At 44.7% G+C, this 12,863-nt stretch overlaps 1 protein-coding gene across 7 annotated transcripts in view; it reads left to right on the forward strand.

Moving 5' to 3' along the window:
• The first annotated feature begins 5,656 nt into the window (after window positions 1–5,656).
• Kcnj15 (potassium channel, inwardly rectifying subfamily J, member 15) overlaps window positions 5,657–12,863 on the forward strand; it is a 51,593-nt gene continuing 44,386 nt past the window's right edge. Inside the window, exons 1-3 of one of the 7 annotated variants that reach the window (XM_013504738.1) lie at window positions 5,657–5,746; window positions 9,992–10,206; window positions 11,813–11,947. The gene's annotated coding sequence lies outside the window, so the exon portion shown is untranslated. The other 6 variants (XM_013504744.1, XM_013504739.1, XR_001231266.1 and 3 more) reach the window with 6 other exon arrangements.

Raw genomic sequence — 12,863 nt, forward strand, 5'->3', positions numbered from 1 at the left:
CATCACCTCTGGTTCCATCCCAGCCTCTGCACAGCCCAGAATTCAAAATGACTCAGATGGAAACATTCTCTCATCCCAGACCCTGGGGCAGTGGTAAGGAGGCTAATGAGAGGCAGTGGTGCTTACTCTTGGGACTTTAAGGTATTTATGTTGTAGAGCTGATGGCTACCGGGTGGTACTCTGGACCAAGAATAACCTGTTTTCTTCTTAACAAGAGGTAATCTAAGTGACCAGAGTGTGGGCTGTGTGCAGACCAAAGGGCAGCTAGGGGAATTGGTCACATCCTGAGGTGGATGACCAATGGGCACTGTTGGTCTAAGATGTTCTTTATGTGGTAGTGATTCATCCATGACCCACAGGAAAAGGTACAGCCACCTCCACAACCACGGGAGGTTTTATAGACACTGTCATCACGGGGTCTGCAAACAGGAGAAAAGCTTAGCAGAGAGAGGAGCAGAGTTAGAGACCTGGATTCCAAGTCTTATTTCAGCTCCTAGTGGTATGGCTTCTCCTGTTGTCTCTAGACCTCTGCCCTCTCATTCTCAACCCTGGTTTCGTTTGAACCATGCCATGATCTTAAAAGACGTATGTATGTCCAGGCCCCACCTCAGAACAACAAGGTCAGCATCTCATGGTCATTTAGAAGTTCTCTCTGGGCGATTCTAATGTGCAATCAGAGGTGGGGCCCATTCCTCTATCTCTTTTCTCACAGTACTGATGGTGCTGCTGGGAGGAAATCAGGAAGGTTACCAGTGCCCCCATCTCTTCACCTGGGAATTGCCTTATAAAGATGTGCCTGATACCAGCTCTGAAATCATCCTATAAATGGACAGAGAGAGAGAGAGAGACAGAGAGATAGAGAGAGAAGAGCTGTTCCATGAAATGAAGCAGAAGTCTCCTGCATCGGGAGTCCATGCTGACCATTCCAGCCTTCTCCGTGGTGAGAATAATCATGGCGCTGGGTTCATCCTGAGATGCCCACAGCAATTGTGAGTGCAACAGCCGGTTTCTTGCGTCCCTTTGGAAGTAAGTTCAAGGTTTAATTAAATCCCTGCTCCTCAGATCACTAAGTAGTTGGCCTTGGGCAAGTAACTTAACTTAAGACACAGTTTTCTCATCTATAAAGCAGGCTTAGACTGGTTAAAATGATACATTAGAATACACTAATAACTTAGTAACTATTAAACAAGGTGGCAGACATAAATAACTTCAATTTGCTGACCCACAGTAAGCCTTTAACAAAAGGAAGCTGTTATCCTTAGGACCATAATGAATTGTGTTTCCGGACTAGGGTCTGGTTTTCTTGTCGTATGGAATAACAACTCAAGAATAAAATCAAGCCCACGAGTAAAGTTTTAACTTTTATTGAAACCATAACCTCACTAGAGGACTGTGTGTGTGCATGTGTGTGTGTGTGTGTGTTCTCAAATACAGTCAGATCCAGTAGCATTAGTCATTGTCAGATACGATGAAGATGAACTACAGAAATCTCTGCAGAATGCAAACCAAAAATTGCTGAGGCTGCCTTTGATTTTCTTTGCAGTTCAAGTGAGGTATGTGAATGTTGCTATAGTCTCCCTTATCTATTAGGGGTCAAGAGATAAGTTAATGGCAGGGAGGGAGCATTTGTCAAATTCTAGTTAAGGTCAGCATAAGCATAGAGACAAAATATGTAAATCAACAATACTGGATATTAATTTTAAAAAGAGAAAATATACTAAAAAGCAAGCAAATTTTCAACAGAATGTTTAGAAGGTAAATTGTTTTTGATGTTGCCCTCTATTATTGCCACAACACTTGCTACCTTGCCAGTATGGGGTGTGTGTGTGTGTGTGGGTGTGTGTGTGTATGTGTGTGTGTGTGTAGCATACATTTCTTTTAAGGAAGTAAGGGTTTTTCTTGTTTTGTTTCATTTTGTTTTTGGTGCATTTTCTATTTATCTGTCAAACTGGTAATACCAGTTCCTTTCTACATATTTAGCGTCTGAGATTTGCACTCCACAATGAAATCAATGCATGTTTGAGAATCCAGCTTGAACTTGGCCACTCTATTAAAAGACCTTCAGTGTTGGAAGTTATCCTTACATACAATTTGAAGAGACAAGCCAAGTCAGATAATAAAACTAGAAAATGAAGGATGAACGGATTGATGGGTGGGTGGATGGATGGATGGATGAGTAAGCAGATGGGCAGACAGACAGAACAGATTGGTAGATGGGTTGATTAGTCTAACACTGGAGTTAGAAGAAACCCCATTCAGTCTGTGGGCCAGCACGCTCTTTGTGCCCACTGGTGAAGTCGACCACTTGATGGAAGACGAGTTTCTCTTGCTATTTCCATCTCATCTTGTGCCTAGTTCTGTGTCTTCCCACGTTCCTCGGAAACTCACATGGTGCACCACATCCTAGTAAGGAAAGGAGCCTTCCTCTGTCCACGGCTCCATCACTCCACACACACAGACTCAGGAAGCAACCTGACACCTAGCAAACACTAGAAGGAGCCCTGCTGACGTAGGCAGCTCTCTTAACTAAAATTCCATCTCTAAGACTCAGTGAACTATCTTATGTCAGTGCTTCCAAATCCAGCCATGTTGGCTCTGGCCGAGTGGAATGCTTTTCTACAACTGAGGTAGAAATGTTCACCATCTTCCTCTTGCTGGTAAGAGCACGTTACATCAGAAGGAACCTCAAATGACATCCACATTCCCCCCTTGTCTCCACACCTCCACATTCCCACGGGTCAACAAACATGAGTTGTATCCAGGGACTAACTCATTGCTGGGCAGTGAAAACACTATTGGCCAATGTCAAACAGAAGAGTTAGCAGAGTGGCAAATATAATTACAGGTTCTATTACCAAGATAAGAGACAGATTGCTGGGAACACACAGGTCTGATGAAAGTCAAGAAATAATGCTTCACCAACTGACCTACACCTTACAGTTTATCACTACACCTCAAGGCACTTCAGGAAAATTGGCACAAGAAAACTCAGTTTCCTAGGAACAAGTTAATGAAATTCTATTTAAGTACTCTAAACTACTTGACTACTCAAGTGGTTTAACAAAGAAAGAAGTAGAATAAGACTCAGGAAATCTCTGCACCTATGCCGCTCTCCTGGGGGAAGGGAGCAGCAGGACTTCCAGGGAATGCAAATCTTCGAAGGTACTGGGAGGTAGGTAGCTCAGGGGCTCTGCCCAAGGGCTCGGGAGAGCACAGTCAGATCCTGAAGGACCCAGAGAGTTCATCTGCTGTGTCCCCCATTCAAACAGAAGGAGAAACGAGAACCCAGGTGTTGGGAAGGACTTGCAAGTGGTTGTTCTTGGATGTGAATTTAGGTAAGAGAAAACGAGCCACTCACACAGGCAGGAAGTGTAACTTGACCTTAGTCACCTTCAACACGGAACGCCATTCTGTCATGTCCTCTTCCAGGAGAACCAGGCGTCAGGTAATTCCCAAGCCTTCCTTCATCCAGGCTTTCCAAGAACCCTGGAAGGTCAGTTTGCTTTTTCCTCAGCTCACTGGTTGGTGCAAAGTATATCTCAGAGAAGTCAGTTAACTTGCCCCAAGCCATACAATTAGGCATAGCTCTAGTATTGCTACGATGGCTTGCTCAGACTGAATCTATACTTGTCTCCACCCCACATACTCTACTCTCCTTACCAGAAAGAGAATTCAGTGGCCTGAGCGAAGGATTACATTCTAGGTTCCATTTTTCTCTCTTGGTCTCCACACTGTAAAATGAGAACGTATAACATTAGAAAACTTGAAAAACAAAACATAGCAATGTTTGCCCATAAGATTGCAATGAGTCTAAATTGATAATCCGAGTGTTCTTATTGGCGCGTGTGTTTAACAAGGTGATATGCATTATCTACTGATCAATAAACCACAGCATTAAACCTCTGGAAAGATTGCTGCCTGCTAAATACACACAGATTTCAGGAAGGAAATGAGCTGAGGGGTTTTCGGTGGTGGGAAATTCTACAGTGAAGATAGTTTGAAGAACAGCAAGTCATAGCTTAGGGTTAGTGTGACCACACTGGCATGCCAAAGCAGCAAAACAGAATGCATGGGAGAGACAGTGAGTATTCTCTAGCACGTGATCGGGTGCAAATGCATGGAGGTAAAATAACCTCAGAAGTATTTCTTTCCTTTTTTCTTTCTTTCTTGTTTTTGGTACCAGGAATTGAACAGCAGAGTAAAGAAAATCTACTCATCCCATTTCTGTTCTGTTCAACTGTTTGTGGAACCAAGAAAACAGTGACTGGGTGATTCTGCTTTCAGGGGCTTCTTCACAACTCTCTCGCTTTTGTTCTTCAGGGTAAACCATCAAGGAGAAACACACAAGAAGCAATTCCCTTTGATCAGCCTTTCCTGTCGTTTCTGCTTTGCTTGGAGTTTCCATGGTCCCTACACACACACTTCATGGAAACCATCAGGACAGACCAAGACAGCCACCGTTGTCTGTGATCACAGAACAAGACGTCCGTGGACAGCTGTCCCTTCAAGTCTGTTTTCTTGTTTTTGTTCAATGCACTCTTGTGGCCTGTCCAGGTAAAGTTTCATTACTCAACGCCTGACTGTTTGCCAGAGTAGGCAAGGAGCACATCCGCAGCTGAGGCTTCAGGCATCTGTGACACTCTTTCTGCACTCACATTTCTCCTGGAGGATTTGTGACGGCTCCGCTGAGATCTTTCACTTCCCATCACTAGGCCAATTTGCATTGCTCAGTTTTTCCACAATAACTAGAATATTTGGCAAAAGATACAATTTTGCAATGGGAAAGCTTCCAAAGTAAAAACAAATCCTAGTTATTGACCCACTTCTGCTACTAATAAATACCTAAGCCGTGTCCTGAGACTTCTCTTGGGCTGTCCCGCACGTATGCTGTGGAGAATTTGGGGTGGTTATGCAGAATCAGAGTTTTAAGGACATTCTGTGGGTATTAGAGGTAAAACTGACATGAATTCATAAGAAACATTCAGTTACAACAAATGAGTTATAGTAATATCACTAAATTCAGGGAAAAGAGTGAAAAATATTGTATAGCCAATAAGCTTTGCTGGAAGCCAGTGACTAATTGAGAAACCTGGGGGAGAGGTCCTCTGTGTACTTAGGAACTGAAATATCATGGCGAGAAGTGTAAAGGCAATCGAGCCCTGTGGGGAAGGACCTTGGACAGTGTGACAAATCTGAATGATGAAATGTTAATTTTTTTTGTACCAGGAATCAAACTCAGAACCCTGTGCTTGCCACTCAGGTGCTTGTGTCATTGAGCTATATCCCCGGCCGAATCTGAGTGATGAAGGGTAGTTCCTGCATCCAGCAGGTAGAGTGAGACATGCGCCCTATGCACTGATATCACCAACCCCGAGAATAACCGGTGACTTATCACAAACCCAAGTCCAGTTACTAAAATAAATTATGAGGGAAAATGTAGAATGGTTCACTACTTTTGTCTCCCCAGCTGACCTTTGAGGTGTCTCAAAGGGATCACAGAGACCTCTGTATTATTCTGTTTTATGTACTGTCAAAATGGCCCTTGCAGGACTGGATTCAGAGTCAACCAGCTGTGTGCAGGAACCTGTGTGTGGCCACGTGGTGGAGAGGACGCAGACGGTGACACCGTCTCTTCACCTGGTGTAAGAGATTTCTCATCAGGTCGCTGCAAAGTGAAACAACAGCAAACAGCTACAGAAGAGGTTTACGCAGGCCGGCAAGCAGCGCATGGACAGAAGTAGACCAGGTGAGGCTTTCAAGAAAAGACAGATGGCTCTGGCGGCAGTGAGCTGGACAGGCTTGTCTGTTTATCACTGGCACTAAGTAGGGCAGCAGAGTGAGGGACACTCCAGGTGCAGGAACACCTTCATCACTACAGAAAAGTAGTACTTTCAATCCTTCATTTAAATATGGTGTTGCTTTCTGGACCAATCAAAAGATGCTCTTTTTGATCCTTCATTTGTATATGGGCACAGCCAATCAAGAGACACTGTTTCTGATCCCTCATTTACATCTGGCAGGAAGGCAGGCTAACTCTTCCATGGAACAGTGTATGCATGGCGTGCAGCCAGGCGAGTGTTTGATAGGATGACTGTCCCAATACCTTATTTGCATGACAGGGAGACAACCTGGGAAGTTTGGATATAAACAACCCCTTTTCCTTATCCTCCAGCCCTTGTGAGTCTTTTTATTGTGTGCTCTCACCCTGCGGAGTGTACTTCCTCTCCATCTTCAATAAATGAACACCTTTGCTGCCTTTCCTGTGTGTCTTGTCCAATTCGTTCGGGACACCAAGGACCTGGCAAAAAGCCCCAAGGGACCCTTCATCTGGTAACGTGCTGTCAACAGTGAGAAGAGGTTATTGCTAGTTTACATTCCCACCAGCAGACCAGAACGCTAAGTGAAATAAATCAGTCACAGAAAGTTGAATGTCACACGGTTTCTCTTTCATGGGAAATCCCAAATATAAATCCTCTGAAGAGCAAAATGAAAGAGAGAGGTGGACTTTGTGGAGATAGGAAGGGACCCTGAGGAAGGAGCGAGCGGAAAGGTGGAAGGACGAGAAAAATGGTCAGGATATGATATGTATATTCCCAGTTCTCCAAACAATCACGCGCGTTGTGCATTGCACACTATACTAACAAAAAAATGAAAAACATAAGAAGAGTTTACTTAGTGAAAGTGAATCTAAAGTGAACCAGGAACAAACTGTGTGTTTTTAACATGGGTGTGAGCTTGCACCAACACCTGCAGCAGCAGCAAAGTGTGATTTGAGCTTGGCAGGGGGAAACCAGATCACTGTCAGGTGCTTCGCAACACAAAGACCCTGAAGCCCCGCTGCCCAGTGAGGCTCGAATCTCCAACTGCCTTCCAGAGAGAGTCAAAACAGGGGCTGCCTCTTTTCAGAGACTCTGGCATTTCAGGAGCCTATCTTTATTTGTTTTTTTCAGTGCCGGATATTGAACCCAGAGCCTCCACAGTGAGCTGCATCCCTGCCCTTTTTACTTTGAGACAGGGTCTCACTGGGTTGCCCAGATTGAGCTCAAACCTTTGGGTCTTGCCTCAGCCTCCTAGAGCGCTGAAATTACAGCCATGAGCCACCACGCCCAGTGAGCTGAAGTGTTAAGTACACATTTTGCCATTGGTCAGTTAGATTTTACAGGTCCTTTAAGCAAATATTTATTTGGTGCTACTAAGTCAGAATAGCTTTGAATGAGCTCATTTTTTAACATTTAACAGCTGACTCCAAGAGACCCAAGGACACCCACAAGAATAGAGTGGATGGTCATTGCAATTTGCCTGGGCCTGGGGGTTTCCTAGGATTTTTAGCATTTAAACCAGGATGAGACATCACCCTGCAGAAGAATAACTTCGAGATAATGTTTTTCTTAAGTGATGTTTTTATTTCTTGGCAATTTTTGTGCCATCTAATTAATAAGTACACAGGAACCCTAAATAGCTTTAGTGTTTCCCCCAAGAGGCATCCTTTGTATTGAGGTGGAAACCCGCCATTGGGAGGCTGGAGGCTGCACTCAGCTCAACTGTCTCCCCCAAGCATATCCAAGGACAAGGGAGGTGGGACTCGGTAACCAAAGCCACTTTCCTGAGACTCTGGCTGAGCTCCGTGAGGCCGAGGTTAGTGCCCCATTGCTAACCCATGAAGGAAGACAGGTCCTTGTCTCTTTTAACCTTCACTCCCTTAGCCTTTCCCCTGGTGTGTCTGCAATACTTCTTTGGGTCCACCTGTGGAAGTCTTACAGGTTGAAGTCCACCCTTCCCTGCTTTGGAAGCCTATCTTCAACTCTGGGAGAGTTGGTTAGCCTTCTGTGGGCCTCTGGAATGCTTCTGTGGTATAGAACATCTCATGTTATGTGATGGCTAGCTGTTTCTCCATCTTTCTGTTCAACAGTAATCTAAATAGTGTAGCATCTGGGGGGTCTTTGTAACCCAGCAAAGGGAAGTTGAAGGGAAGGCACCCAAGTTAGTTACCAATCAAACCAAGTTGTCCTGCAAGAAAGGATTCTGTTAGTGATAAGAAAGCCCTCCTCCTACTTGGAATAAATGACTACATGTATAATAAATTATACGCATTTTAAATCACCTTCCAAATTTAGTGCTGAGACTCCTGATTTTATTTTGCTTGGGAAATGGAGGGTGTAGAGAAGCAGGATGGGAGATGCTGAGGGAGTAGTGGGAACGGACAGGGGAACACATTCCAAATTCCCAGGAGGGGCTATCAGGGCTCATGCTGCTCGGGGTCCCTTTGCTGCCTGTGGGAGCCATCCCAGGTCTCTGTGCCTGACTCCTGCCGGCTGGCAGGTGTCTTCATCACACTGCCCGAGGGCAGTGGGAACCACTGCTACTGCAAATGCAGAAAGCTCCAGCACTCAGAAAATCCCGTGAGCCTAACACCCATTCTCCCTTTAGCCGAAGGCTACTTGGGCAGGATGATGAAAATCCAGCTCCCTTACTAGGTGCTGTCCTCAGATCAGAACCCAGAATCAAGCGGGGCTGGAGCTCAGTGCTGGCCCACAGTTGTATCCTGGCTTCTTTCCACCAAGCTTACTTCCTCCACAGCCCCTCTGCGTTCCTTCCCAGAGGGCTTCCTTAACAATGGGCAGATGCAACCTTGTCTCAAGGTCTGCTTTTGGAGCGCCCATCCCGAGATAAGGTTTTGACTTTGGCTACCTAAGGCACATTTATGTCTAGGAAGCCAGAAGTAAGCAGGTCCCACCCCACCAGCCTGCAGAGTCTTCAAAGGATTGAGATGGGTACCCTTTGCTGTCCACGGTTCACCTGCATTTCAAGGGGCATCTCCAAGATGACGATGACGGCAGCAAACCAGAAGCAACTGGTCACATCATGCATGACCCTTAGGGGCTCTGGAAGCTCTTAGTGGCAGGTTATACAGTGCTGATAAGTTCATGAGAATTGACGTAGCCCTCCATAAGTAGCTCCACCCCTAACACGACCAAAGCAGAATCCATTCAAAGGTAGAAAGGTTTTGTTTTCCTCTCATCACCCTTCAAGGTTTTACATGTCTCCATCCAAGCCAGGATGAGAATTGGAAGCACTATAACAATTTTTTCCCCTTTTTTGGAAATTATTCTTATGGAAATGGATCTTTTTACATTGTTGGTGCTTTGGAAGATTTCTGCCTAGTACTCAGATGTCTTTTTAGAACTTTAGGGAAAAATACATATTTTTGATGTATATTTTTATTCAAATTTGACACATATAAGTCTTGCTTTCAATTAACTGCCAGAGAGAGGTAGACAGAGAGAAAGAGAAAGAGGGAGAATGGAAAGACAGAGAGACAGACACAGAGAGACAGAAACAGAGACACAGACAGAAGGAGATGGGATGCAAAGGGGAAAGAAAAAAGAAAGAAAGGAAGGAAGGAAGGGAGGGAGGAAGGCAGGGAAGGAGGGAGGAAGCAAAGAAGGAGGGAGAGAGGAAATGTACCAAACAGTCACTCACATTTGTTGTTTATTTTAGGCTTAAATATCAGTACTATTAACCATCTTTAATGACAAATTGATCAGTGATGTCATGTCATATAATCTTGTACAGTAGATTTTAGAACTTTCTCCCAAAAACCAAGCTGTGAAACAGGTTTAACTCACTGAATGGGACAGAGATCAGATAACACAAAATATTTACTACCAGGATTACAAGTGTTCCCTGTTTCCCTCCCTCAGCATCAGAAATTTCCAGAAATACCTGGGCAGATCATTCCATTACTGAAACACCCAAAACAAAGTCTGTTCCCCATGACAGAGGTCTCATAGAGGGTTCTTCTAGAATTTTCCTAAGCTCCGGTCCACCCTCCAGTCATGCATTCATAATGCCTCGCCTCCTTTGGCAAATTCTGCAGGTTGGCAGCCTCAAGATCTAATTGCTGACATATTACCAAATGAAAAAGAACAAAAACAGGTAAACAGGACTGCAATGAAGAACACTGTCTTAACATTTAACTTCTTTAACATAGCTGTACTCCCGGGGACCTGTTTGCTTCTGTCACCATGAATGAGTCTCAGCTCTTTCATGGACAGTCCTGCAGAGAATCAGACTCGGCCAGCGTATTCCAGCTGTGACTGTAATTCCTACCATTTATCCCTGGATGCTTGAAGGAGTCCATGTGCACACCCCCAAAACACTCACTTGAGGAAAATGTGGAACAGTGGAGCACACAAGAACTGAGAGGTAGAAGGGCTGTTTGTTCTGTCGCTCTGTGACTCTGGCCAAATTGCTGACCCTTTCTGGCTTCTGTTTCCCTGTCCTTAAGAGATGACTAATTGTGCCTGTATTTTGATTAGAGCATCAAATTAATGTTTTTAAAAGTTTCCTACAATGAGTATTCAAATATTAGTTTGCTCACAGGAGCTGAGGCTGGAAGCACTCATTAAATATAAAGTAAGAACTAAAGTTTAACTGCATTAAATTATATCCTCTATTCATAATATTTCATTCATACATTTTTCTGAGGGTTTAGGATGTGTTGGGTATCTCTAAAAAAAGGATGTTTGGTAACCACGTCAGGCACGGTCAAGTTTCAAAGTGGGACACAGACAGGAAATGATAGAGTTGGGATGATTTCATGCAGAGGTGAATGACATACAAAACAGGAAGGATGCTGAGGCACAGAGGTCAACTGGGGCCACATTTGATGAGGACCTCCTGGGCAGGGACGACGTGGTTGAGCCCTGATTGCTGACAAGGAGTTGAGCCTTAAAGGAGAGCAGAGGGAGGACATTCAAGGCTGAGGTGTCTGTGCGGGGGGCGAGAAATGTGTCCTCACCGCCTCTGTGACCGAAAGGCTCTGCTCCTCCTGACACTGCCTTTGGACCAGTGAAGAAGCATCTTGTTACCTGAAGCATCATCAGGATCCCCGGACTCTTGTCACAGGTGGGCCAGGAAAGCACGTGGGCTCTGGACAGAACCCTTGACACGGTGGCTGCAAGAAGGACACATTGCTGGGTTCCAGAAAGGCCCTCATGACTTCATTTCCAGACCCAAAAGATCTCCCCTCACCTGTCTGCTCCCAGAATCTCTGGCCATTGATCATACAAATGTCAAACTCTGCAAGAAAAATAGGGCCAGGTTCCAAGGTGATTCCCCTCAGCCAATTCCCATGGTCCACAAATACCCAGCCTTACCCACATCTATCCAACCAGTTTGTGTTTGTTCAGGAGGGAAGCAAAGGCAATAGGAAAACCACGTGGAGCTGAACGCAGGAGTTCCCTGAGTGACATCTGACTTTGGGATAGAGGCATGGACTCTCCCCGGTCCTGCCTCCCCAGGAGGCGGGGATTTTTGTTAATGTTCCTTCGGGGTGAGCAGAAGGAAGAGGTGAGGAGAAGGGCAGGTAAAGGAGAGCTTGTTGGAAAAGATAATCTGGTTATTTATTTATAGTTTACATAGGCAAAGAGACCTTTACAGAGGCTTTGATAAGGGTGGCCAAAGTTTCTTCAGAGATTAACTGACCTTCTTTAAAGAGGGTTTCAGTTTTCTTTTATACAGGTGTCCAGAGGGCTGAGGGCTGGGGACTTTGAGAATTACTGTGCTGGTCTGTAGATTTCCTTAGGACTTTAAGATATACAGTGACATCATGGACTCCTTTCTCTGATATTCTCTCTCTCTCTCTCTCTCTCTCTCTCTCTCTCTCTCTCTCTCTCTCTCTCTCTCTCTCTCTCCCTCCTTCTCTGCCCCTCCCTCCTCAGCCTAATCTCTCCCAACCTCTTTCGTTCTCTCTTCAGTTCTTTCAGGTAATTCCTACTCAAACTTGTACCAACTTGTTTTTGACTGACAGAGCACAGCCAGCGCGTTCCTCTGGAGAAACCCCCGAGCACCTATCTCTCCCCAGGCAACCTGCGACCGGCTGCTGGTTCTTTGCCTGCCCTAACTTCTCCTCCTGCCAGGAGCCTGCAAGCACGGAGCTCTGCAGGTAAGAAGCGCACGCTATGTCCACACCAGCTCGGGCTGCAGGCTGGAGATGTGTTTGAAAACTTTACTTCTAAAGGTAATGAAAACGTTGCGGTTCTTTTAAAACTTACTTAAATCATTCAAGGCGTCCAAGCTTATCTGGAGGAATTTACAAGTTCCGTTTGCATGTGAAAAACGGGTTTTTCCTTAATGATGGGGCATAGCAGAAAAGAGCCCTTTCTGCCTGCCTGTGAAACACTCCCCAGATGCTGTCTAGCTCGCTGTGGGTGGAATGGATCTAGATCGCGGGAGAATTACTTTGACTTTTTTGGCAAGTGCTTTCCTGTCAGTGTCTGTTTGCCATTGATTGTCAGCGATTATATAGTTCTTTGGCGAATTTTCTGGCAGTCATTTCTTTTGTTGGTGGTGAGATCAGTTTAGGTTGCTGTGAAGCAAAACCTCACCAGAATATTTTCAAATCTGTTACCTATCCTTATGAGAAAAAAGTTATGTAAGTTTTCTGCGCGGTAGGTATAAGCAATGTAAACAATTCTGACTTTGCAAATGTTGAGAACTTTGTTCACGACCCATGGATAATGCTTTTTATAATCTGTGTATGACTTGATGTGGGTTTAGACTGTTCTGAGCTAGTAAATGTTATACAGGGTGAAATTTCCACATTGCTCCTGTAAACTCTACTTTCGTCTCTTTGCTGTGCTTCCAAAGTTAGTCATTCAGTCGCCTGACGGAAATCAGGATTTTTGTTCGATTGATGTTTCTTGACCTCAGGGTTTCTTTAAGTTACAGGTTAGAAAATGTACCCAAAAAATCAACCAACCAACCAACCAAACAAACAAACAAAAAAAACAGAACTTTTTAAAAAACTTAAGACAAAAGTCTCTACCACAATGTTCACAGGTTTAGAGGTACTTCTTTTT

Source organism: Chinchilla lanigera, unplaced genomic scaffold, assembly GCF_000276665.1.
Source record: "Chinchilla lanigera isolate Chin_1 unplaced genomic scaffold, ChiLan1.0 scaffold00006, whole genome shotgun sequence".
In the NCBI taxonomy this organism is placed as follows: Eukaryota; Metazoa; Chordata; class Mammalia; order Rodentia; family Chinchillidae; genus Chinchilla; species Chinchilla lanigera.